This window comes from Meles meles, chromosome 12 (assembly GCF_922984935.1).
Source record: "Meles meles chromosome 12, mMelMel3.1 paternal haplotype, whole genome shotgun sequence".
NCBI classification, from domain to species: Eukaryota; Metazoa; Chordata; class Mammalia; order Carnivora; family Mustelidae; genus Meles; species Meles meles.
In genome coordinates this window covers 56,066,961-56,092,272 of record NC_060077.1, presented here as the reverse complement: position 1 = coordinate 56,092,272, position 25,312 = coordinate 56,066,961, and the positions used below count along the sequence as shown (strand labels likewise).

The 25,312-nt window shown below is 40.4% G+C and overlaps 1 protein-coding gene across 2 annotated transcripts in view; it reads left to right on the top strand.

Moving 5' to 3' along the window:
- GAREM1 (GRB2 associated regulator of MAPK1 subtype 1) overlaps positions 1 to 25,312 on the top strand; it is a 204,307-nt gene that overhangs the window by 46,199 nt on the left and 132,796 nt on the right. The gene's annotated exons all lie outside the window — the stretch shown is intronic.

Sequence of the window (25,312 nt, the reverse complement as noted above, 5' to 3'; positions counted from 1 at the left end):
CACAACCCTGAGATTATGACCGGAGCCGAAATCAGGAGTTGTATATTTAACCAAATGAGCCACCCAGGCACCACTCTCTCCTTCTGCTTTTTATTTCTTAGTATTTGTTTTATTTGACAGAGAGAGCACAAACAGGGGGAACAGCAGGCTGAGAGAAAGGAAGAAGCAGGCTCCCTGTTTAGCAGAGAGCTGAGCATGGGGCTCAATCCCAGGACCACCAGAGCCGAAGGCAGATGCTTAACCTACTGAGCCACCGAGGCACCCCTCACTCTGCTTTTTTTTTCTTCACTGTGCTTTTTAATTACCCCTTCTAATCATCGCTATAGTAGCAGCTCGCATACACTGAAAATTCCAAAACATTGTACAATTTTTGCTTATTTAACCATCATACATATCTTACAGAAATTAAGGAGAACAATAATATTCTTACCCAGATAATCACCATTTTGGTTGCTCTCCCTCATTCCCGATGTTGCACATTTCCTTCTGATACCATTTCCCTTGTGTTCAAAGGACTTTCTTGACCACTTTTTGTAGAGTAAATCTGCTGGGAACAGATTTTCTCTTAGTTTTTCTTCCTCTGAGAATGGCTTTATTTTATTTTTATTTGTCGAGAGTATTTTCCCTGGATGTAGAATTCACTGGAGGACAAATCTTTTCTTTGAGGACTTGAAAAATGTTGCTGTTTCTTTCCGGTCTCCATGATTTCTGAGGAAAAGTCAGTAATCATTTCAGCCACGTTTTTTTTCGGTAGTGTGTCATTATAAGTGGTCTGCTTTCAGGTTTTCTGCCTTTGTCTTCAGTGTTCAGCAGTTTGTGTGTGTTAGGGCATGGGTTTCTTGGAGCTTATTCTGTGCAGTATTTGCTGAGATTTTGGAATCTGTAAATTTATATCCACAACTTTTTAAAGTTTTCAGCCATCGTTCAGACATTTTTTGAGCTCTTCTCTCTTCTGAGACTCTGATGACAAAAATTATTAGACACTTTGGTATGGAGAACGTGTTTGGGCTTTTTTCCAATCTTTTTTTCCTTTTCTGTTGGATATTTTCTATTGGTTTATCTACAAACTCTCTGGATTTATCCTTTGTCATCTCCATTCTGTATAGAATCTAACAGTTAATATTTTATTTTAGTTACTGTGTTTTTCAGTCCGGTGTTTCCATTTGCTCCTTTTTTTTTTTTTTTTTAGGGGAAGGGCGGAGACGTTTTATCTATTTATTCCATGAGTTTCACAGTACTTCTTTTTTTTTTTCTTTAAGATTTTATTTATTTATTGGACAGACAGAGATCACTAGTAGGCAGAGAGGCAGGCAGAGAGAGAGGAAGGGAAGCAGATTCCCTGCCGAGCAGAGAGCCCGATGCGGGGCTTGATCCCAGGTCCCCGGGATCATGACCTGAGCCGAAGGCAGAAGCTTTAACCCACTGAGCCACCCAGGCGCCCCGACACAGTACTTCTTAAACTACAGTCTTAATAGCTGCTTTGAAGTCTTTATCCCATAATTCCAATATTTGGGTCACTGTCTGTCTCCTCCCTTGCAAGTTGAAATATTCCTGGTTTTTTGTATGCCAAATAATTTTGGTTTTAATCTGGACATGTTGAATGTTCTGTTATGAAATTCAGGGTCTTGTTTAAATTTTAAGCAGAAAACTGATGTTTGTTTTCCTGTGTGTTAGCAGGCAGTCAACAGGTTAGGTTCAGATTACAGGTTTCAACCCGCTTTCATGGGCTGTGGTTCAAATGTCAGTTCAGTTTTCACTGCCTTGGCTGTGATCATTGGACCTGACCTCTCATGCCCCACCCCGTAACCAGTGTGTATTTCATTTCTCAAGGCATGGGTAGTTTGTTGAAATTCAGATCACCTCCAGCTTGGAGGTAAACCCACAAGTTCTTTACAACTTTATGGGATTGCTCTCTTGAGCTCCATTCTCTCTGTCATATCACTGCCACGTATTGGCTCCTTGGCATACTCTTCTCATTCCTCTAGCCAAAAAGTGCAAGCGAATAAGAAAAAAAAAAAGTGCAAGCGTTAGTTTTTCCTGTCTTCCCTGCACTTCTCAGGATTGCATCTGTGTCCAGGGCCATGTTGCAAGAGGATGGAGAAACGAAAAAGCAGTAATGATTTGCCCATCCTCCTGGGAACACCACTAATTTGGTCAGTGAGAATTCCCCTCCCCCGAGTTTCAGGGACCTGTCCCACTCTTGCCCCCATGGCCACTACCATCAGTCTGTATGAAGCCTCTGGTGTTTTGTGATGCCATGTTCTTGTCCCCTTCTCCAAACAGCCTGTTTTTCACTTATTTTTCAAAGCCCTCAGAATCCTGATCTATTCATTCTGTCCATAGTTTGTAATTGCATTCAGTAGAGAGACAGAGTGGTGTTTCTTACTCTATCTTATCTGGAATCTTGAAAGAATCTAGGAAGGCTGTGGTTCTTCTGAGCGTCCCAGCCAGGCTGTCTGTCCACCTTACTTTCAGTATATTTGCTTTCTTGTTCAACCTCTGTGTGTGTGTGTGTGTGTGTGTGTGTGTGTGTGTGTAGAGAGAGAGAGAGAGAGAGAGAGAGGAGTTTCTGAACCCACACCCCAATGAAAAACAAATTTTGCAGGTAGAGTGCAATATTTGCATATAGGTCTTTTTTAATTTAACATTATAATACCAACTCAAAAACACTGCGTCTAAAGCTGCTAACTAGGGTCAGCTCCCTTCAGTCCTTCAGTGTACTTAAGTATACCATTCATTTGTGAGATAGTCAGATTCTTTTGGTAAGACATTTACCTTTTAAAGGTTGGATCTCACATTTTTTAGATACCCTCAAACACCAGGTTCCTCTAACATGACTGTCTTTGGTCTGTTTGCTGGGTGTGAGGGCATGCAAAGTTGTACTTCTCTCTAAATTGTTTCTTCTAGCTACCACTCTGCTCTGACTTTGGACCTCCCTCAGCACAACTGTTGTCCATTCAGATGGCGGTACTGTAGTACTGGTGTGTAGACAGTATCTAGGACTTGATTGCTAATTATGCCACACATTTGACCTACAGTGTTTCTGCCAACAGAAGACGACTGGGCTTTTTAAAAATTCCTAGGACGTCCGTTGCGTTTCTGAGTTCAAATGAAGTTATACTGTGCCATGGTGTCTGAAACAAAATTCCTGTTGTATTGTGCTCCTTAGTTTGATGTTACTGGATTATCCATGACAAACCATGATTCTGGGTCTTTTTTGAACACGTTATCCAATCCTTGTATGCAGAAAGTGGCCAGATAATTATCTGGGTTTGTTTTCTTTTTCCCCCCTTGCTTTTTTACATGCATACTCTAAGCCAACAGCAATAAAAAATTAAAGAATGTCCTTCTCCCCCGGCCCCAGGGAAGGATGAACTGGAAAGTCTGTTCATTTGGAATTGGAGTTGACCTCTGTTTGGATCAGTGCTTTTCATTAAAGATGTAATGTGTCCTTTATCAGCATAGATTAAAATGTTATCAAGAACCCACACCGGAAACACAGCTGGCGAGCTGAAGTGCTCTCTGGCTTCTCTCAACAGCCTATCTTTACAGCTTGAATTCACTTTTAGAATTTGACAGTACTGTGTCCTGAGGTTCAAGCATATCATGGCAGCACCAGAATTCAGAAGGGCAAGCAGCCTCTCCCTTAGAGGTGACTACAGCTACCTTTGATGAAAGGATTTGTTTTGTTGGGAACAAAGGCTTAGGCTTGGTTATTGAGTACTGGTAACAGTGATTCTGGGGGAGTGAGCATTTTTACCTAGAATGCTGAAGTTCTTATTTATATAATGATTCTCATGATAGAAACAATCCTAGGTGGTAGATCATTGGTGTCAAAGTTACTGAGTGATTTAGAATATCACTGGGGAGGTCTAAGAGGAATACATTTCTAATGGCTAGTGTAGAATGATAAATAGTTTTATTAATTAACTTGATTGTTACCAATGTACATAAAGCTTAATGGTGAATACAAATTTGAACTGGGGCATTTCTCTTTATTCTTTCCTGGAGACTGTCCATGGTAATGTGGGCACTGGATTCGGGATCCCCAAACTTGACCCTGCCCTGTTTTTCCCCACTAATAAAAGGAAGTGATCATTTCAGTCTTCATTTTTTGAGAGTTATTTTTTTTCAGAGGAGGGGACAAGGGAAGGGCAGTACAAGAGACAAAATTCATCGTATAAATGCTTTTGAAAATGGAAACTTTCGGGCGCCTGGGTGGCTCAGTGGTTTGGGCCGCTGCCTTCGGCTCGGGTCATGATCTCAGGGTCCTGGGATCGAGTCCCGCGTCGGGCTCTCTGCTCGGCGGGGAGCCTGCTTCCCTCTCACTCTCTCTGCCTGCCTCTCTGCCTACTTGTGATCTCTCTCTGTCAAATAAATACATAAAAAAAAAAAAAAATGGAAACTTTCGCACTTTTGCCATGGCATTGCAAGTGATAAAAACAAATTCAAGCTGCTTGATCAGAAAAGAATACAAGAGTCTCATGGAATCCAAGGGCACGATGGAGCAAAGACTGAACTGAAAAGATGGGAAATGGTCTGATTTGGCCCATCTTGGGTGATGTGTCCACCCTTGAGCCAATCAACTGTGTCTGGGAAGTTGGGCCTGAAGTCCTCATGTTGCCATCTGGGGCTCTTCCTCCTTGTGGAAAGAGTGACATTTAATGGTGAAGGGTTAAACTAGATAACCTCCAACATGATCTCTTGCAAAAACCATGTTTAAATTTGCCAGCTTATTGTAATTAAAGCCTCTAATGGTGTGTGACCTTTAGGAATGTTACAAAATTTATCAAACTTGCAAATAAAATACATTTTTCAGGCATTTTCATTCACAAGTTATACTGTGCTAACAGTGTTTCTCCTTGGTGACTACTCTGTTTCTCTAAGATCACTGCATTCCTAATGGTATTATATGATATGATATGATATGATATTTTCACTTGAGAAGGAGAGAGAGAGAAAGAGAGAGTGAGTACACGCAGGGGCCAGGGGCAGAGGGAGAGGAAGAGAGAGTCCTAAGCAAACTCTGTGCTGAGCACAGAGCTCAATGTGGTGCTTGATCCCATGACCCTGAAATGATGACCTGAGCGGAAACCAAGAGTCAGGTGCTCAACCGCCTGTGCCATCCAGGTGCCCCAAGTGGTATTATATGTTTTAAAGGGATGGTTTCTCTTTCTCTTACAGGATCCATCACCATTTTCAGAACTCTGTAGTACAGTTTCCTGTCATATATAGTCCTATTCTTTCATGTAATTTTCCTTAAATTGCACTCGACTCCTTCTCTTTCCTCATGCTGTTGTGTGTTGGAATTTTTTTTTAAGACCTAAGAAATTTAACTTTCAAATTTAGAAAACATAGCTTTAATGTATCAGTAAATGATGTAGCATTTTTGAAAGGTCACATTTTTTATGGTTGGAAGGAAAATTGGAAATATTTGTGAGTCATTTTAGTTGTCTGAGTTTAATGCCAGTTTTTCTGTAAGGTTAGATGCTTAATTTAAATGCAGAGTATCACTTACTTCCATATGCCTGACTTTAATTTTTGCAATATGACCGAGTATAATAATTCAGTCCTTTGGAGTAGAAATTTTCACGTGTGGTTGTGGGTGATAAGCTGTGGATTCTTCTGATGGTCCTGGTGTTACCCGCAGACCACAGCTACTTTACATAGAACACCATTGTCACCAGTTGAGACTGAGCTCGTGGTTCCACAGCCACCTGTGGAAGGCAGGCTTTATGGGTTCTCTCTGTAGCTCTGCCATTTATGAGCAACGTGACCCTGGGCTAATTATGTCACCTGAGCTGCTGATTTCTTTTTTTTTTTTTTAAAGATTTTATTTATTTATTTGAAAGACAGAGATCACAAGTAGGCAGAGAGGCAGGCAGAGAGAGAGGAGGAAGCAGGCTCCCTGCTGAGCACAGAGCCCTGATGTGGGGCTTGATCCCAAGACCCTGGGATCATGACCTGAGCCGAAGGCAGAAACTTTAATCCACTGAGCCACGCAGGTGCCCCTGAGCTGCTGATCTTTAAAAACAATACTTAACATAGTTCCTGGAAAATAATCATTGCTCACAACATGGTAATTACTATTAGTAAATGATGTGTTTCTTGCAAAATGTAACTTTGCCAACAAAATGTCCCATCCTACTTTATTTGCTATCTGCTTTGTTGCTTTGTAGTGGTCTCTCTAAAACTTGGAGCTCCCAGGGCTGTCATGGGAAATTGGGGCAGTGAGGGTCATACAGATTTAGGAGCGGATGGATGGAGTTAGTGGCAAGATCCATAGCTATTCAGGTAATATGGAATCGATTGAATTGATTAAATTTCGAAAGCACTAAGAATTAAAAGACAAATTCCAATAAAATAAAGACAGTGGTTGGTAGTGCATTTAAACTCAAATTCATATACATGAAGTGGAAGAAGGAAGCTGAGAGAACAAAGTAGAAGTTGAAGTGAGAATTGCTGTTGCATGTATTTTAACTTAGATCCTGGGACTCCTATTTTAATATCAATAAAAGAATACAATTTTTGGGGGCGCCTGGGTGGTTCAGTGGTTTAAGCTGCTGCCTTCGGCTCGGGTCATGGTCTCAGGGTCCTGGGATCAGGTCCCACATCGGGCTCTCTGCTCAGCGGGGAGCCTGCTTCCCTCTCACTCTCTCTGTCTGTCTCTCTGCCTACTTATGATCTCTCTCTGTCAAATAAATAAATAAAATCTTAAAAAAAAAAAAGAATACAATTTTTTAAATAATTTTTAAGAATCGTAAAATAATCCTGCTTTGCCTCTTGTTGGCCAGGCCATTAGTAGGACATTTTATTTTCTCTTTGGACTCTAGAATTAAAGAAAGAAAGCTGGAAAGGATCCAGAGAAGAACAGTGGAAGGAGCCAAAGGATTATTAAAAATAAGGCCCATGAGGAAAGGGTAACGGAGTTGTGAATCTTTAGTTTGAAGAGATGTTCAAGAGGCCACTTAATAACTGTCTTCAAATATGTGAAGGGTTGTGAGGAGGGTGCCAAGCAGTTGTTCCCTTCTCACTAAGAACTGAAGAGAAATGGTTCACAGAGACTTTGGTTAGATAAAAAGAAGTATTGCTTGGAAAGGGGAGAGCAAGGCGTGAACTCTGTGGTCACGCTAACTGTTCTGCACATCTTTGACGGGACGGGACAGCCCTGGTCCTTGGCTGGCTGTGGTGTGTCCCTGTGAGGTCGGTTATGTGCCTGGACAGAACATCTGTATAAACTTAAAATCTCAGCCCTGAAAGTATCACTTTATGTACTCTCTTGTATTTCTTGGTTCTTTCATGGATGTTAGTCTCTCTCTTTTGCTTCCTCAACTCCCTTTCTTCAAATCGTACGGAACACAAAATGAATTCTTGTACGCAGTGAAAGACACTCAGCAATTATCAGACTGTGGAGGCAGATTTCCCCCCCACAGTGTTGAGTCAGCATAGTTGGAATCACCATCACCTCCAACAGAAGAAAATTCCATTTGAAAGTAGAAATTCTTTTCTGAGGGAGATTTTCACAGTTGTTAATGGGGAGAGTCTCCAGATAAAATTTTGTGCCCCAGTAGAGTAGATTGGTTAAGTAACTATATTTCCTATCACGAAATATGGGAAAGGTTCTTTTTTCAAAAGGGAGGAGCTGCTGAGTTGGTAGAGTTTAAAAGCGAAGTAGTTTGAAATTCCTAAGCACATTTACAGTGGAATATGTAAGTGAGTGGTAACTAATTAACATATACCAACCCAGGGGGCTAAAAATGGTGGAAGGGAGGAGCGGAGTGATCATTTGGTTGACACTTCACTCAATCACAAACACTAAATTGGGACTGGTACAGAATTTTAAGTGCCTTTTTCTTGGGCCTTGCTGTTGTGATCTTTCTTTAGAACAGTTCTGATATACCCTTTGGAAGGCTGGCCTGTGTGGACGTTGTCTGTGCCAAATTACAACACAGAACAAGGGACTGTTCTGTTTCATTTACTGAGAATAGTGCTTAATAAGTACTATTTGACAACATGCTGAATTAAGGGAATGTTGTAAGGATGTTTCACAAAGGAAAGTGGGTAAAACATCTGATGTTTTCAAGTTCTATTTATATGTAGCTTGATAGCAGTATAAAGCTTTGCTTAAAACTTTTAAAAAATTTTATTCAATACATATGAATATGTACGCTGAGAGAAAATGATGTTATCTGGTCCCAGATATATACCACATCTTGATATAGTTGATGCTATTTCAGAATCCAATTTTTTGCCTTGTTGGTTTGAAATGTATCAGGCCCTGGTAATTTGATTTATATTAACCAGATTCATGCAATACTGATTTGTAACATGGGACACATTCACGATTATATCCTTTTCTCAAATTTGACTTTGAGCTTATCCTAGTTTATAATCTTCAGCAACTGTTTTTTTCCCCTAAAAATGGAATCCTAAGTGGAAATTATACTGTTTAAAGGTTTACATATCTACATGTAGACGAATATAATAAAGGTCAGTGAGAGTTAATGTCGGAAGGGAAAAATAACTGTCAAAATTTTTTATAGTACTTCTATTTATATTGCAATGTCACAAGCTAAGTATTTAGCTTGTTTAATTTATTACAGATTTTAGCATATGACATTCAAACATTGTTCTACTTACAAATAAACATCTATAGTCAGTTACAACCTATGAAATCATTAACATGTGTTGAAATGTAAAATAGTGTAATTTGTAGCTTTTATTCCTATTTGCGCTTTTCACGCTTTTCACTTAAATACGCTTTAAAGAAAAGATTGGGTTTAGGAGCGCCTGGGTGGCTCAGTCAGTTTAGTGTCTGCCTTTGGCTCAGGTCATGATCTCAGGGTCCTAGGATCCAGCCCCATAGTCTGCTTCTCCCTCTCCTACTCCCCTTTGCTCCTGCTCTTTCTCTCTGTCTCTCAAAGAAATACATAAAGGTTTTTAAAAATTCTGTCAAAAGAAGAGATAGGGATTAGATGATTCCCTAATGCCCTTTGCATTGAAGCCTTGAAGATTCTAGTCTTCACTGAAGTCGAGCTTGTGTGAGACGTATAATCTGTATGAAGATATGGGTAAGAAGCAATTTATGTTAGACGGTTTTGGGTGATTATACCTATAACCTTATGTTATGACCTGAGCCAAAGTCAGATGCTCAACCTATTGAGCCACCCAGGTGCCCCACTTGTGACCTTATTTTAAAAAGATGTTAGGGAAAAACCTGAATTTTTGCATATTCAGTAAATACCTGGCTTTCCTTTCTTTTACATACTTAGGAGCTAGTACAGTTTTAATGAGCAAAGTGCCAGAGTAAAAAAAGGAAAGAGAGAAGGGTGTAAAGTATAAGGATAAACAATAATTAACTAGTGAAGAGTTTCAATGCTAAAAAAAAAAGAGATGCAGTGTAAATTAGTACCTTACCTTTCATTTTATTAATATATAACAGTCGGGTGGCATTTATGATTTATAGAATGCATTCATCGATGTTCTAATTCTGTCCTCACAACAATTTATGAAACAGGCACCATTCTTTGCATTTCCATTTGAAAACCACCTTCAGGATAATTGTGAGTTAACGAGGATCACACAGCTAGTGTGCCAGGATTCAGACTGTTTTCAGACTTCAAGACCAGTTATCTGTCTTTCTGTTGTTTCACAGGGTTTATCTAAACTGGATTTGGTTTAAAACTACACTGAGATACACAGTGTAGGTGAACTACGGATGTGCTTGTGTGAACTCTGAGCATCATGTTTGTGAAATAGGTGATGTAGTTTTCCTTCACATGGGGCATAATGGGATAGAGTGGTTGAAGACAAAATCGGGAAGCAGGCTGCTAGTCTTCTGTTGCCACCGGCTGACTGGGGACTTTGTGTACATTTCCTCAATTAGAAAGTGAAGGCAGGGGTACCTGGGTGGCTTTTAGTTGGTTAAGCAACTGCTTTTGGCTTAGGTCGTGATCCCGGAGTTCCAGGATCCAGTCCCACATTGGGCTTCCGGCTCAGCAGGGAGTCTACGCCTCCCTCTGACTTTTTCCCTCTCGTGCTCTCTCTCTCATTCTCTCTCTGTCAAATAAATAAATAAAATCTTAAAAAAAAAAAAAAAGAAAAGAAAAGAAAGGCAGTTGGCAACTAGGTTCTCCAGACTCCTTTCTAGTTCTAAAATTATCTAATTCCAAATTTAATTATTACTCTTCCATTCAGAATTGTTTAAAAAAATTATTTGCCTCACATGATTAAACCACACTTTTGCATTAAGCCTCTCCTAACAATCTGTGCCAGGAATTGATAAACTTTGGATTTTGGGTAGTGTAGCAGCAGTCCCTTTGTGGTGACTCTGAGAAGACTTTTCGTATACCAAATTCTGTTCTGTAAGAAATAGCGTCACAGGGTGAGAACACTCATCCTGAATTTGAAGAGTGGAAAATGACGGCAGAATGCCAGTTACACAGGAGCTCATTCAGCTAATGTCAGTTGAGCAGCAGTACCAAGTACTTGGGTTGCCAAGACCTTGAGCTCCCAGCTTAGCAAGAAGGCAGACGCGCAAATGTGAAATGTCAGTGTAATTAGAAGGACGGTGGGATGCCTGGTGCCTCAGTCGCCTAAGTATCTGCCTTCAGCTCAGGTCATGATCCCTCGGTCCTGGGATCGAGCCCCACAGCAGGCTCCCGGCTCAGCACGGAGCTTTTCCCTCTCTGTCTGCCCCTCCCCCGCATTTGTGCAATTGCTTGCTTGCTCTCTAAGTAAATAAATAAATAAATAACATATTAAAAACAAAAAAGTCCTGGGAAAGATGTCTACAGAGTGGCAAAAGAGTAAAAGAAACAGCGACATCTGTGGAGTGGAAAATAGAAGAGATGCACCAACCAAGACTTCACCAAGAAAGGGGTTTTACCAGAAAGGATCTTAGACCTATCTTAGATAAAAGGAGGCATGTACTGAGGAGAAGAAGCTGTACAGAGACTGCTGTGGAGAATCTTTGGTAGTTCTGTTTGTGTCACATGTGAGGGGAGGATGACATGCTGAAGAGAGTCTTAGAGAGCTTGGGAAAGTCTTAAACAGACTTGAGACTATCCTAGGAATTAAGGAGATGTTTTAAGAAAGTAAGGAAAAGTGGACTCTTACAAAGATGACGGAGGAGGCAGTGTTAGACTCTGAAATTTCTAGTTTGCACGTTGTGGGGGAAGGGCATTCTAGGCAACAAGATGAGTGTGAGGAAAAAACCATGGAGACCCAACATAGATAGCACATGGGCCCTTCTGTGACCCTTAGAGACCTCAGACTTTCCCAGGGTAATTGCTGTGGAAGCTCAGGAAGTGTTTCATACTATATCCCATGGAGTTTGGGTTTTTTTCTCTGAGCAGTGAAGAACCCTGAAGGTTTCCAAGCAGCGTAATAGTGATAGCAGATTTGCTTTTGGAAGACTAATAGCAGCAGAATGGAAGCTAGATGAGCGGGCTCAGAATCTTGACAGAGACCCTCACAATATTCCTACTGAAGGCTGTGGGAGCATATGTTAAGCCAAGAGCAGAAGGGTTGTAGTAGATAGAGAAGGGGATAGAGCCGAGAGAGACTCAGTTCCAGTAATGACGACAATAGCATTAGCTGAGATTTACTGAGTATACCAGATGTCTGCTTTAAGTTCTTGATAGTTACTAACTCATTTAATCCTCACAACAGCCCTGTGAAGTAGGCACTAGTACTATTGCTATCTGCATTTTACAGATGAGCGAACTGAAGCACAGAGATACTAAATAACTTGGCAAGTTACACAGCCAGTATGTGGCAGTTTGGGAGTGTGAGCTACGGCTGTCTGTGTCTAGAGTCCACACTTGGAGTTAACTGCATTCTGTCGCATTCTGTTACTGAATCAGTAAGCATCTCTAAGATGTGGTGAGGAGTTAGATGTAGGTGACTAGAGGAGAAGAGTCATTGATGATGGATGCTTGATTGACAAAGAGGGTACAGATGCCACTTACAGAGATAGGAAGAACAGGGAGAAGCATTAGGAGGAATTATAATTTGGGGATCATATCAAGTTTCGAGGTTCTTGTGGGACATTCAGCTGATGACGTCCAGAAGGGCAATTGGATATACCCCTGACCCTTGAACGGTGTGGGGCTTCAGGGTACCAATTCCCTGTGTAGTCAGAACACCTCATACAGCATTTGACTCCTCAAAAACTTAACTACTAATAGTCCGCTATTGACTGGAATCCTTACCAATAACATAAATAGTTGACTGACACATATTTTATATGTTAAATGTATTATTTACTGTATTTTTATAATAAAGTAGCCTAAAGAAAAGCAAACGTTACTAAGAAAATCCTAAGGAAAATACATTTACACCGCTCTAAGGAATCCCTGTACATATGGACCTGTACTGTTTAAACCCATGTTGTCCAAGGGTCAGCGTCTGGACCAGGAGCTCAGGATGGGTCTGTGCTTGGCAGTGATGTGTAACTCTAAGTACAGTTGGTATCAGGACAGACTAGTCCTACTGGCCCTGTCTGGGAAGGACTGGATAGAACTTTATGCCCTTCCTTTGTGTGGGTACGTGCAGCACAAATGCTAGGGAGGGAACTCTTGGCGTCAGCATGAGTGGGAAGAGTGTAAGGAACCCCAGGGCTGCCAGATTTTCTGTAATGAAGACAGCTCCACACCACATAGCATGCATGTTTATGAAACCAGGGTGATTAGAAACTAGCAGCTCTCTTGCATCCAGCTTGGATTCCAGCTTTACAATTAAAAGAGAAATGTTCTTTACAAGCCTTTTTCCAAGAGTGTGTGGCTTCCTGGTGGTCCTTTGAACAGACGAGCAAGTCCATGGGTTTGATCCCAGCCAGGCTGATGGGATCAGGAACATAGAATCCAAAGAGCAGAGGAATCAGTGGGAGTCAGTGCCCACGAGGAGTAGGACACATCATTCTGGGAGGTAGATATGCCCAGGAATTTAAACAGAAGTACGTGTTTCCTCTCATGTCAGTGGTGAGCACTTCCTTTTAAAAACAAACAAACAAAAAAAAAACAAAAAAAACCTCCCTGTTTTCTTTCCTCCTCTAATCTAAGGTTTAAAAATACAACCAAAGGAACATAGCAAAGAAATTTTGAGAACTAAGCATCATATATAAAGTAATAATTTTGAGACAGTTTAAACCTTTGACAGTTATATTCAGTTAACTATAAAAAGCCTAGTGAAATTGTTGGAAATTACATAAAATTCTGTCTTAAGTATAGACTAATAGGTTTTTGCTGCATTGATTTTTCAATGAAATTTATCTGATTGTAAGATTCTACTTATCATGAGTTTGAGTGAACTATATTCCTTCAGCCTCCCTGAGTTGTTACAAATAAAGCAGAATCACACCCCTCTTGGTCAAGGTAACGACTGTTTTCATACTGTAATACCTCAAAGTGTAAGTTGATTTTGATTGCTTTTAGCTATAAAAATCTCCTCGAAAAAAAATTTTTTTAAAGATTTTATTTATTATTTGAGAGAGAGAGAGCTCAAGCAGGGGAAATGGTAGAGGGAGACCGATGAGCAGGGAGCCTCGGCGGGGGTTGATCTCAGGACCCTGGGATCATGACCCTAGCCGAAGGCAGGTGCTTAATCGACTGAGCCATCCAGGTGCCCCTACCCATGATACTCTTGACTTAAGTTCTGTATCTGCTTTCTACTGGAATAACTGGCTTCTTTTCTGTCTTACCTTCTGTGGTAGACCAGATTTTAAGATGGCCCCTTGATCTCCATGCCCTGGTGTTATACCAGATTATGTCGTTATATATGGCACAGGGCATTTTGCAGACATAATTAAGTCCCCAATCAGTTAACTTTAAGATAGATTACCCTTGGAGAAAACAACCCAGTCAGACAGGCCTTTCAAAACTGAGTTTTCTCTGGCCAGTTACAGAGGCGAGGTCAAAGGTGCTCAAAGCAGGAGAGGGATTCAAGGTGAACCAGGTTTTCCATTGCTCAGAAAAGAAGGGGGTCACCAGGTAAGGAGGACCTGCGTGTGCTCTTTAGGAATTGAGGTCAGTCTCCAGTCAGTAGCCAGCAAGGAAATGACTTCAGCTTTACAACTAACTGCAACTGAATTCTACCAACACATGAGTGAGCTCAGATGAGGACCCTGAGCTCCCAATGAGAACCTGGACAACCAGCAGCTTGATTTCAGCCTGAACAGAGAACCTGGCCATGTGTGCCAGATTTCTGTGCTATTTTTAAGCTGCTAGGTTTGTGGTAATTTGTTATGTAGCAAGAGAAAACTAATATACTGCCCCTTGCTCCATTTCTCTCTACTAATACTGATCATTGGTCTTCAGAGTTGTGGTGTTAGTATCTCTCAAGCTTGTGGTGTATGTTTTCCATTCGTCGCCTTAGCCACTATTGCACTGAACTAAGGGGGTTCCAGTTTCTTTTCTCCTCTCTCTTCTAAAAACCTGAGCCCAAAGGCACTTGAGTGGCTCAGTCAGTTAAGCATTTGACTCTTGGTTTCAGCTCAGGTCATGATCTCAGGGTTGTGGGATCGAGCCCATACATGGGGCTCCACACTCAGTGGGGAGTTCTAGTTCTCTCTCTTTCCCTCTGTCCCTCCCCCACCCCTGCTCATGTGAGAGTGCTCTCTCTCTCTCTCTCTCTCTCTCTAAGATAAGTAAATTAAAAAAAATTTTTTTTTCAAGATCTTATTTATCTATTTGAGGGAGAGAATGAGCAAGAAAGAGAGAGGACACAAGCAGGGGGAGCAGGAGGCAGAGGCAGAGGGAGAAGCAGGCTCCCCACTAGGCAGGAAACCCAATGCGGGGCTCGATCCCAGGACCCTGGGATCATGACCTGAGCCAAAGGCAGACGCTTAACTGACTGAGCCTCCCAGGCAGCCCAGTAAATTTTATCTTAAATAAAATAAAATAAAACCCTGAGCCCAATCTTACTGGTTCTGTCTTAGTATGGTTTTTGGTATAGGTTTCATCCTGTGGGGTTAGATAGGGAAGGTCTTAATCTCTCCATGTTGATAGTGTTAGAGTGTCATCCTTAAAGATTTGGTTCCTTTTCACTTTTGTGATTTAATTCTTGGTGATGTATCATACCGCAGCTGTTTCTCACGCTAGCCATTGGACTGGGTCTGCTGTTCCCATTTCATGGATAGAGAACAAGCGGAAGAGCAGTATGTGGTTATCCCGTCCGCGGGGGGTGGGGACGGAGAACAGGAAGAGATGCGTGGGATGTGCTGGTGGGGCTCAGAGAACCCAGCAACAAGGAACAGTCGAGCGATCGTGGACGTTGAAGTCCCACTAGGGAAAGCTGTCAGCATGCCAAGAAAAAAGTATCTTAATGTGACTGTCTCACTTCAGGGGAAAAGAAGGCCTTCTGTGTGCGTAATTGTTCTATTTTCGTTTCCTTGGTGTGTTTTTTTTTTTTTTAAAGATTTTATTTATTTGACAGAGAGAGAGAAATCACAAGTAGGCAGAGAGGCAGGCAGAGAGAGAGGTGGAAGCAGGCTCCCTGCTGAGCAGAGAGCCCGACGCGGGGCTCGATCCCAGGACCCTGAGATCATGACCTGAGCCAAAGGCAGAGGCTTAACCCCCTGAGCCACCCAGGTGCCCCCGTTTCCTTGGTTTTATTTGGACCCTCTATCTAGTATTTCTCTTGGATCCAGAAAAAAAATACTGAAATGGAAGGAAATAGTCTCTCTTCCTATTAAGTAATGAAATAACATCCTGGACACTGGATGGTCTACTGAGTAATTTGTAAAGTGATAGATTTCTTGATTTCTTAGATCTGGAGGGGAGAAGGGGATGGTGTAGAAAGCGTTTTGTCTTAGGGTTTAATGTATCCATGTTATTCAGGTAAACTTCTTTAATTAGGTTTGCCCTTGTCTGGAAAAAATCTAATATTTTTATAGATGCTTAAATAGATTGTAATTTTCAGTATATCTGAGCAAGCTTAGAATACTTTGAATCATTTGGTTATGTTCATATAGTGACTCACTATCAGACCTTGGATGGGGACACCCCCCCCCCCGACATTTATTGAGTCGGGCTGTGCTATCCCTTGTCAATGTCTGTGAAAATTTTTCAAATGTCATTTAAATTTCACCTAATTTAAATTTTGCAAATATAGAGCTTTTATCTATAATTGCCAATGTAATTTTAGTCCACTAAAATAGATTTTTCATTTTGTTAAAAGATTTTATTTATTTGACACAGAGAGAGACAGTGGGAGAGGGAACACAAGCAGGGGGTACTGGGAGAAGGAGAAGCAGGCTTCCTGCGGAGCAGGGAACCCGATACGGGCTGGATCCCAGGACCCTGGAATCATGACCTGAGCCAAAGGCAGATGCTTCATGACAGAGCCACTCAGGTGCCCCTAAAATAGATTTTTTATTTTAAAAAGTATATGTATACATAATACACTCGAGAACTCTTGAAACTGTACCTTGCCTCTGCTCAAGCCAGTTAATATTTCCATGTCTCAGATTATGCATTTAGAAGATGGACCTGTATACAGAGGATTCAATGTCAAGGTGGTTTTCTTTGTTACATTTTGCCTTGGAAAATTGTATTAATAATTTATCTGTAAGCAGGAGAGTTGGGTAGGAGTTGTAAGTAACCACAGTACCAATTTAATTAATTGATGATGTCTTCCAGTCTGTAAACTACTGGTGTTTTGGGTTTGGGTTTTTTTTTTTTTTTTATTTTTGGAAAGAACAGATAGTTTTTTATTTGGTTTTCCAGTTCTGTTTTGAGAAGTTGAACCTTATCACACATGCTTTGCATTTCCTTTAGGCCTACTATATCTCTATAGACCTGTCTATAAAATTTGGTGATCTGATTTTTCTTTTCTTTTCTTTTCTTTTTTTTTAACGATTTTTATTTACTTATTTGACAGACAGAGATCACAAGTAGGCAGAGAGGTAGGCAGAGAGAGAGGAGGAAGCAGGCTCCTTGTGGAGCAGAGAGCCCGATGTGGGGCTCAATCACAGGATCCTGGGATCATGACCTGAGCCGAAGGCAGAGGCTTTAACCTACTGAGCCACCCAGGTGCCCCGGTGATCTGATTTACTTAAGTCTTTTTCTTTTGTTTATTTCTAGTATTTTAGTATACAATGTTTTTTCATATTGAAGTTCTTTATTGTATGTATTTTAAAGTTATAGAGGCAAAGTGTTGTCTGGCTTTTTGCCTTTAGGGCAATGTACTTAGAAAAATTTAAAACTCAGGTGTTATTTGGTGTTTGCATTTATCTTACTAACCCTCTTTCATGTGTACAGAGAATATTAAAATTCAGTGTTTTTGTGTGTTGGTACTAGAAACACGAGATTTCAGCAGTGGGATATGTGTGATTCTTTCTTTTTTTTCCAAAATTTGGTTTTGTTTTTAAGGCTATGCAGGATTTTTAGAAATCTGCTTAATAGAAGAAAATTCTAAAAATTGTCAAATACATAATTTAAATATTTTTCTTAAGAATGTATCTTCTGGGGGCGCCTGGGTGGTTCAGCGGGTTAAAGCCTCTGCCTTCAGCTCAGGTCATGATCCCAGGGTCCTGGGATCGAGCCCCGCATCAGGCTCTCTGCTTGGCTGGGAGCCTGCTTCCTCCTCTCTCTCTCTCTGCCTGCCTCTCTGCCTACTTGTAATCTCTATCTGTCAAATAAATAAATCTTAAAAAAAAAAAAAAAAAAAAAAGAATGTATCTTCTGGACTTCGATGGCAGTGAATCATTTGTAAATTTGATTCTTTAGTATTTTATGTTTTGTTTGTCACATAATAAAGTTCAAGGGGATCTAGATCAAAGTCGAAACTAAAAATGACAATGAAAATCCCTTAAGTTGACCTGTGGCTCAGTTTATCCTCTTGAAATAAAATTGTTGGCTTTAACATAACTTTATACCTGGTGAATATTTTCCTTCTATTTTAGTGAAGTAGACGTGAAACATAAAGTGCCAGTCATTGCCCATTATAGAGTATTTTTTCACTGGACACAGAAGAACTCTATTATATACCTGATTCAGTCTAAGGGATGAGGACACTTAACTGAAGAAGAAAGTAACACCAAAGTCCTGTTTTTCATGAGCCTTCCTTTTATCTACAAGGTACTATCCCGAGTTCCTTATATTTATTCTCATTCAGTCATTACAACTTAACTTTCAGTATTATTACTATAATTGTAAGTGTGAGAACATCCTCGCCCAAAGAAATTAAGTAATTTGCTCGTGGTCATACAGTTAAGAAGTATTAGAACCGCGATTACCTAACTCTGGCTCCAGACTGTAGGTTATTTCCGACATTTCACACTGCCTCACACCAAACTTATGGAGTCATCACATAGTCATTTGAATAAGTGGAAACAGAGAGCATGGGGGCAGGGGTAGGGAGAGCCTGGAAACGTGCCTGGTGATCTGGCCTTTGCCCCTCTCAGGTAGCGTGATGTCGGCAAAGAGTCTGAAAAAAGGCCTGCCTGCTTCTCTGGTTCTCTCAGTCACTCCAGGTCTGAGGGCTTATATGTGTGCCCGTCTCAACAAAGAGTGTGATAAGTACATACTTCACGTCGACCGAATTCATCGTCTAATGGGCACTGCCAAACTCTAGAGGACACACTGGAAGTGTCTTACTGAGAGAGGAATGTCTGTCACTGCCCTTTATGGATTGCCAAAGAGTAGTTTTCTTGTGTCAGCTTTCTTTTTTTGTGTGTGTGTGTGTGTCAGCTTTCTGATAATAAATCTGAGTCCCCTTCCTCACCTGCCAGAAATGTGACTCCGTGGTATTTGCCGGGTACCAGCTAGATTTCATATATTTTAAATGTTTGTAGAAATACTGATACTACTGTTGCTCACCTGTTTTTCCAGAAAGCACTTGGCATAGAATTCTTATCTTTGAAATATTAGGTTCAGTTCACTATTTCAGAGGATAACATTGCAGATTTGACTTAAGTAGGCATACTTCTGTTTCATATATCAGGGATCTGTTATTCCTGGTCAGTCTGTTGAAAAAGGAGTCTTTTGTCCAAGGGTTCATTTGAAAAGAGGTAATAATATATCCCTAATCTCTCTCTCTCCTTTTAAGCATCTTTCTCTTTTATTCCATGCATTCTTTCTTGCTTAGATTTGTCTGTGAAGGTCTTTGACGACATTACCACTTAGTACTTTGTCTAAAGTCATCTCAAGTTCCTTTTCTTCCTGTTGGGATTTCACGGTAAACCATAGAACGTAAAAATACAACAATTCTTTCACATGCTTAGAACCCAAGACTACAGTCTTGGGGCCTTTGAGTAGAGTATTCATCACAAGAAGGGATCTTAGGCAATGTGGGTTTCTGGATGTTTGTTTAGGGTAGAAAGAGATCAATAGGAGATACTGAAAAAAAAAAATAGCCTTTTCTAAATACTCTTGCCTCAAAGTGTTTAAATGTTAACTAAGGTCTGAGTGCTTGATGTGTACTTAGATGGCTTTGATGTGCATGCTCACTGATTTCTACCTAAGATTGTTCATTCATCAAGCATTTATTACACACCTGGTCTATACCCAGCAGTGCACTGGCATGAATGCAAACATGATCTAGTTGGGGAGACAGGAAGGTCCCTAGATGTTCCATGCATAGCACTCAGGAGAAGATAGGTGCCGTGGGGATTTATTTTCTTTTTTCTTTTCTTTTTTTTTTTTTTTTTTTTTAAGAAAAGGAAGCTCTGGCCAGTTTTATTAAAGAAAAATTTTGTGTGGTTTACTTCCCACCAGTCTGTTCTGGCATGCTTCTAACCTGGATCAGTGATAGCCGGTGCGCATGCTCTGTAGTATTCCCCACACACTATGCCCAATTCAGTATCATTGTCACTGCAGTGATGGCCATCAGTTTGGGCCAGCGTGGTGTAGTATTCTGTTTCGGACTTCTAAAGGCTGCGTGGTTGTTGGCAAGGATGACCAGTTTCACTTCGCCGTGCCTGATCATTTTCAGAGTCCGCTTGTATCCCAGCAGTATTTTCCGCTTTTTGTAACCTACTGGAGCCTAGAGTTGACCCACTCCAGAGACTTTTTTGTCTTCCTTGTGGCCACCATCTTCCTGCATTAGGTTCAGGACGCGCCCACCGAGAGCAGCCTCCGAGATGGCCAGAGCAAGGGAGGAAAGACCCACTATGGGGCTTAAGGACTTCCTTACCATTTTTTATCTTTCTAAACTTTTGATACTTCTAGTCGGTAAAGGACGTGGAAACCAGTTTTAGATTAGTCAGCCTGCTATGACAGCACATATTTGTTTTAACTTAATCAGACTATTTTCCAAAAATAAAAATATCCTGGAGGCTTCAAAGGAAAGGAAACATCCCTGATTGAGTTGGCATATTATTATGGATTCTGCTTCAAAGAATTAAGTTGCTTTCTTTTACATTCATACACATTTTCAGAATACAGGCAGCCACGAAGCGTGGATACTGGAATTTCTGTGCCATAGCCAAAGTGAGATGCTAGGGGAAGAGTTGAGAGGTGGTTCCTGGATCTTTATTCTTTTTTTTTTTTTTTAAAGATTTTATTTATTTATTTGACAGACAGAGATCACAGTTAGGCAGAGAAGCAGGCAGAGAGAAAGGAAGGGAAGCAGGCTCCCCGCTGAGCAAAGAGCCCAATTCAGAGCTCAATCCCAGGACCCTGGGATCATGACCTGAGCCGAAGGCAGAGACTTTAACCCACTGAGCCACCCAGGCGCCCCTGCATCTTTATTCTTAATATGGGTCAAATGGATGCATAACTGGAAGCTTGTGGAATGACTTCTTTTCTATGGTACCCTGCACGTGTCATCACTGAGGTACTTAATGCTGACATTAGTTCTGTTGATGGTAAATTCTAGGAAAGTTGTTTCATCTGTACTCCTCATAACATTTTCTGACCATTAATCTAAAAACATCATTTTCTCTCTGCATTAGGGATACTTGATATCACCCCATCAAATCCATGAGCCTGATTTGGTTTCATAAATAATTTGGAGCCAAAGTTCATCATAGGCGTTAATTTAATCATCCAGATGTGAGCTAACATATAATTCCTATCTGTAATTAGATACAAATGAAGAGTTCAGTTAAATGCATGATAATGTTTTTAGTGACTTTTGAGTAATATTCTGGTCTTTATGAAGTAAACTTGGGTTGGTAATAGAACCTCTACAATCAGACTAGTTGGGAAGTTTGAGAGAAATTCTCAGAAGCATAATATTGAGGAATGCTATTCCTCTCAGTTCTGTGGCATTATTTTGAAGTTAAAAAAAAGCTATCAGACATTGCTCAGATTTTAAAACCAGGAGCCAGGCTTAGAAGTACTTCCTGATATAGGTACCTTTAGTACTACTGTTTGTTTGTTTGTTTTTTAAATCAAAAATTCTTTTCCTTTTTGAACCTAGTTTATATATTTTGATTGAATACGGCAGGCACAGCAATTCTTACTTTATTCTAATATTGCTGTATCATGTTAGCCTTGAGTTTGGCTGAAGTCACGGAGACCCAAAGACAAAGACCACAGGTTGGCATGTTGCCTGAGGTGGCAGAGACCAGGTTTCTTTTCAGTTGTTGCTATGTCATGGACTCACTTCCGGTCCTGAGTTCCCTTCCAATTCCAGTAATCACATCCACACTCCGTCTAAGGAAGAATAAAGATGGAAAAGAAGGGCACATCCTCTCCCAACCATCCATCTTGGTTGCCATTTATGTTCAGTGTTGTGCTGGAGATTCTCGCTGGGGGCATTAAGGCAAGAAAAACAAACAGACAAAAAAATTTGGCATTCAGACTGGAGAGGAAGAAGTAAAACTGTTTCTATTTGTAGATGACATGAACTCGTATGTAGAAAACCCTAAGGAATCTACAAAAAAAAAAAAAAAAGCCAAAACTGTTAAAATGACGAACAGATGCAGTACCATTTCAGGTTATGAAAGCTCAATATACAGAAATCAGTTGTGCTTCTCTACACTAGCAATAAGCACTCCAGAAATGAAATTTAAAAATAGTTCTATTGGTAATACCATCAAAAGGAATAAAATGCTTAGGAATAAATTTTAACAAAAGAAGTGCAAGCCATACACACTGAAAACTACAAAACTTTATTGAAATAAAGATCTAACTAAATGCAAAGACATTCCATGTTCATGGATCAGAAGAGTTAATATTGTTAAAATATCAGTTCTCCCCAGATTGATACGTAGGTTGAACATAGTCACTGTCGATATCCTAGCTTGCTTTTGGCGGTGGGGGCAGAAATTGACAAGCTGATCCATAAAGCTCATACAGAAATTTAAGAGACCCAGAAAAACCTCAACAATCTTGCAGAACAAAGTTGGAAGGCTCACATTCCAATTTCAGAACTTACTACAAAGCTATAGGAATTCAGACATTGTGGTACTGGCATAAGGAGAGAAATATCTATACATTTAAGGTGAAATAAACCCTTATATTTGAAATAAACCCTTACACTTACTATGAATTGATTTTCGACAAAGAGGTGAGACAGTTCAGCGGGTGCTCACACAGCTGGATATCCACATTTAAATTTTTTTTTTTTTAAAGATTTCATTTATTTACTTGACAGAGAGAGATCACAAGCAGACAGAGAGGCAGGCAGAGAGAGAGGGTGAAGCAGGCTCCCCGCTGAGCAGAGAGCCTGATGCGGGACTTGATCCCAGGACCCTGAGATCATGACCTGAGCCAAAGGCAGCGGCTTAACCCACTGAGCCACCCAGGCGCCCCTGGATATCCACATTTAAAGGAATGAAGCTGGACCCCTACTCAGAGCATCCACAAAAATTAACTCAAAATGGTCACAAACCTAAATGTAAGAAATAAAAACTCTAAAATGTAGACATAAATCTTTGTGACGCTAGGTTAAGCAATAGTTTTTTATGTATGACACCAAAAACACAAATGACAAAAAATAAATTTGACTTCAAAATTAAAAATTTTATGGTTCAAAGGACACTATGAAGAAAGTGAAAGGACAATCCCTGTAATGAGAGAAAATGTTTGAAAATCAATATATCTGATCACGAACTTGTATTCAGAATATACAGAAAACTCCTGCTACTCAACAATAAAGACAAATAACCAGATTTATGCAAAGGATCCGAATAAACATTTCTCCCTAAAAGATAGAGGAATGGCCAATAAGCATATGAAAAGAGACTCAGCATCACTTAGCATTTCATAAGTACAAATCAAAACCGTAGTAAGGCATACTTCACACCCATTAAGATAACTGTAATTAAAAAGATGGAATAATAAGTGTTGGAGAGGATGTGGAAAATTGGAACCCTCATTCATTCCTGGTAGGAATGTAAAATGGTGTAGCCAATTTGGAATCTGTCTGGGAGTTCTCAGAAAGTTAAACCATGTGACCTAGCAATTCCACCCCTAGGTATATTTCCGAGAGAAATGAAAACAAATGTCCACAGAAAAAGTTATACACACATGTCCATATTAGCAGTATGCTATGACCACCAAACCTATAAATAGCCCAAATGTCCATCCTCTGATGTATGGGTAAATAAAACATGGTATATCCGTACACTCAAACATATTTGGCCAAAAAGGAATAAAGTGCTAATCTACACTACAACATAGATGAACTTTGAAAACATTATGCTAAGAAGCTGGACACAAAAGGTCACATATTTCATAATTCCATTTATATGAAATGTCCAAAATGGGCAAGTTTATAGATTCAGGGAATAGATTAGTGGTTGCCTCAGGCTGGGGTGAGAAGTAGGATGAGGACTCTTAATGGGTATGAGGTCTCTTTGGGATGGTGGGAATGTGCTATAATTAGACTGTGGTGTTTGCACAACTCTGTGACTATACTAACACTGTTGAAGTGTAAATATCAATCAGTGAGTTTTCTGGTATATGAAAAATGTTTTTAAAAAGTAAGTCTTGGAAGTGGCACATAATGATTTCTACTATATCCTTTTGGCTCTACTTGGGGGTAGTAACAGTGAAGGTGGAAATAGTATTCTATATTCTGGGCAACCATGTGCTCAACTAACCTAAAGGGGACTATGACTTGAGGACAAGGAGTGAGTGAGATATGGCTGGACATCTAGTAATTTCTACCATCTTTTAGTTGAAGGTGAACCATCACAAAACTGCTGCAAGTTATTGTTGTTAAGTCAATAGTCATTTTTGATGAAGAGCTTCCTAGTAGCTTGAAATAATACCCTCATTTTTAAAAAAGCTTTAAATACAGAGAGGTTTGAGAAAATAGAATTGCCTTTACTCTTTATTGCAATGTTGAAGACCAAAAAAAAAAAAAAAAAAAAAAAAGAAGGGTGGAACAAAACCTTTAATTTAATCTGATAGCTCAGCGTGTCCATTTGTTTGTGTGGACTCAGCAGTGAAAAGTGACCATGTCAGGTAATCATCATTGATGCCTTTATTGATACCAGCTGGGTGTAGGATCCTGGTCTGGTAAGAAGACAAGAAAAGTCCCTGGCACCCAAGAATGTCACAGTCTAATTAAAGAAATATGATGTATATGCATAAAATATTAAACAATACAGGATAGTTTATTGTTACTACAAAATGCAAAAAAGCAGACAATAAATGCTGTGCAAGTTTAGCCTGAAAAAAATCCTATAACCTGACGTATCTGAGGACAATAAGTGTGAGGATACTTTTGGAGAGCTTACTGTGTGGCGGATGCTTTGTAAGCATCTGGTAAGTTTGATCTTGTCCCCTTCTCACACTAAGTGCAACAATAGAGTCTCCCGGTGGGTGGTGTCTCTCCAGGGCTGGTGCACTTACATGCCTCAGTTGTGCTCTGAACCCAGGCTGCACAATAGGACGGGCAAGGAGATTACAGGACACTGGTGGTTTCTGGATCCCACTCTCAGAGATTCTGATTTCAGTGGTCTGGCATGTGCCCTTAACCTCCCTGCCACTGGAGGTTTTTTCTTTCTTTCTTTCTTTCTTTCTTTCTTTTTTTTCTTAAACAAGTCCCCCAAGGATGACAGTGACTGTTCAGCTGGGTGAGAACCACTGGGTGTTCCTTAGTGTGGTAGGTTCCTCCCCTAACCCCTGAGGGATGATCAGCCCGTTGAAGAAGGTAAGGCGGGACTGGAGACAGCAGATACCATCTCCTTTTAGATGTGGTTAGAACTGGACAGCAGCTAAACTCAAGTAATGCTGTTTTCTACTTTTCCCATTCCCATCCGTGCACTGAGGCTTTTCTCTGTCTCACCAGATACATCTTAGCAGCCATAAGATGCTGTTGCCTAGAAATGGACTGTCCTGTGAAGTGGATGAAGGTACAGATGCAGGGGCGCTTGTCTCTGAAGGGTCCTGGTAGAGCTTGATACCCAGAG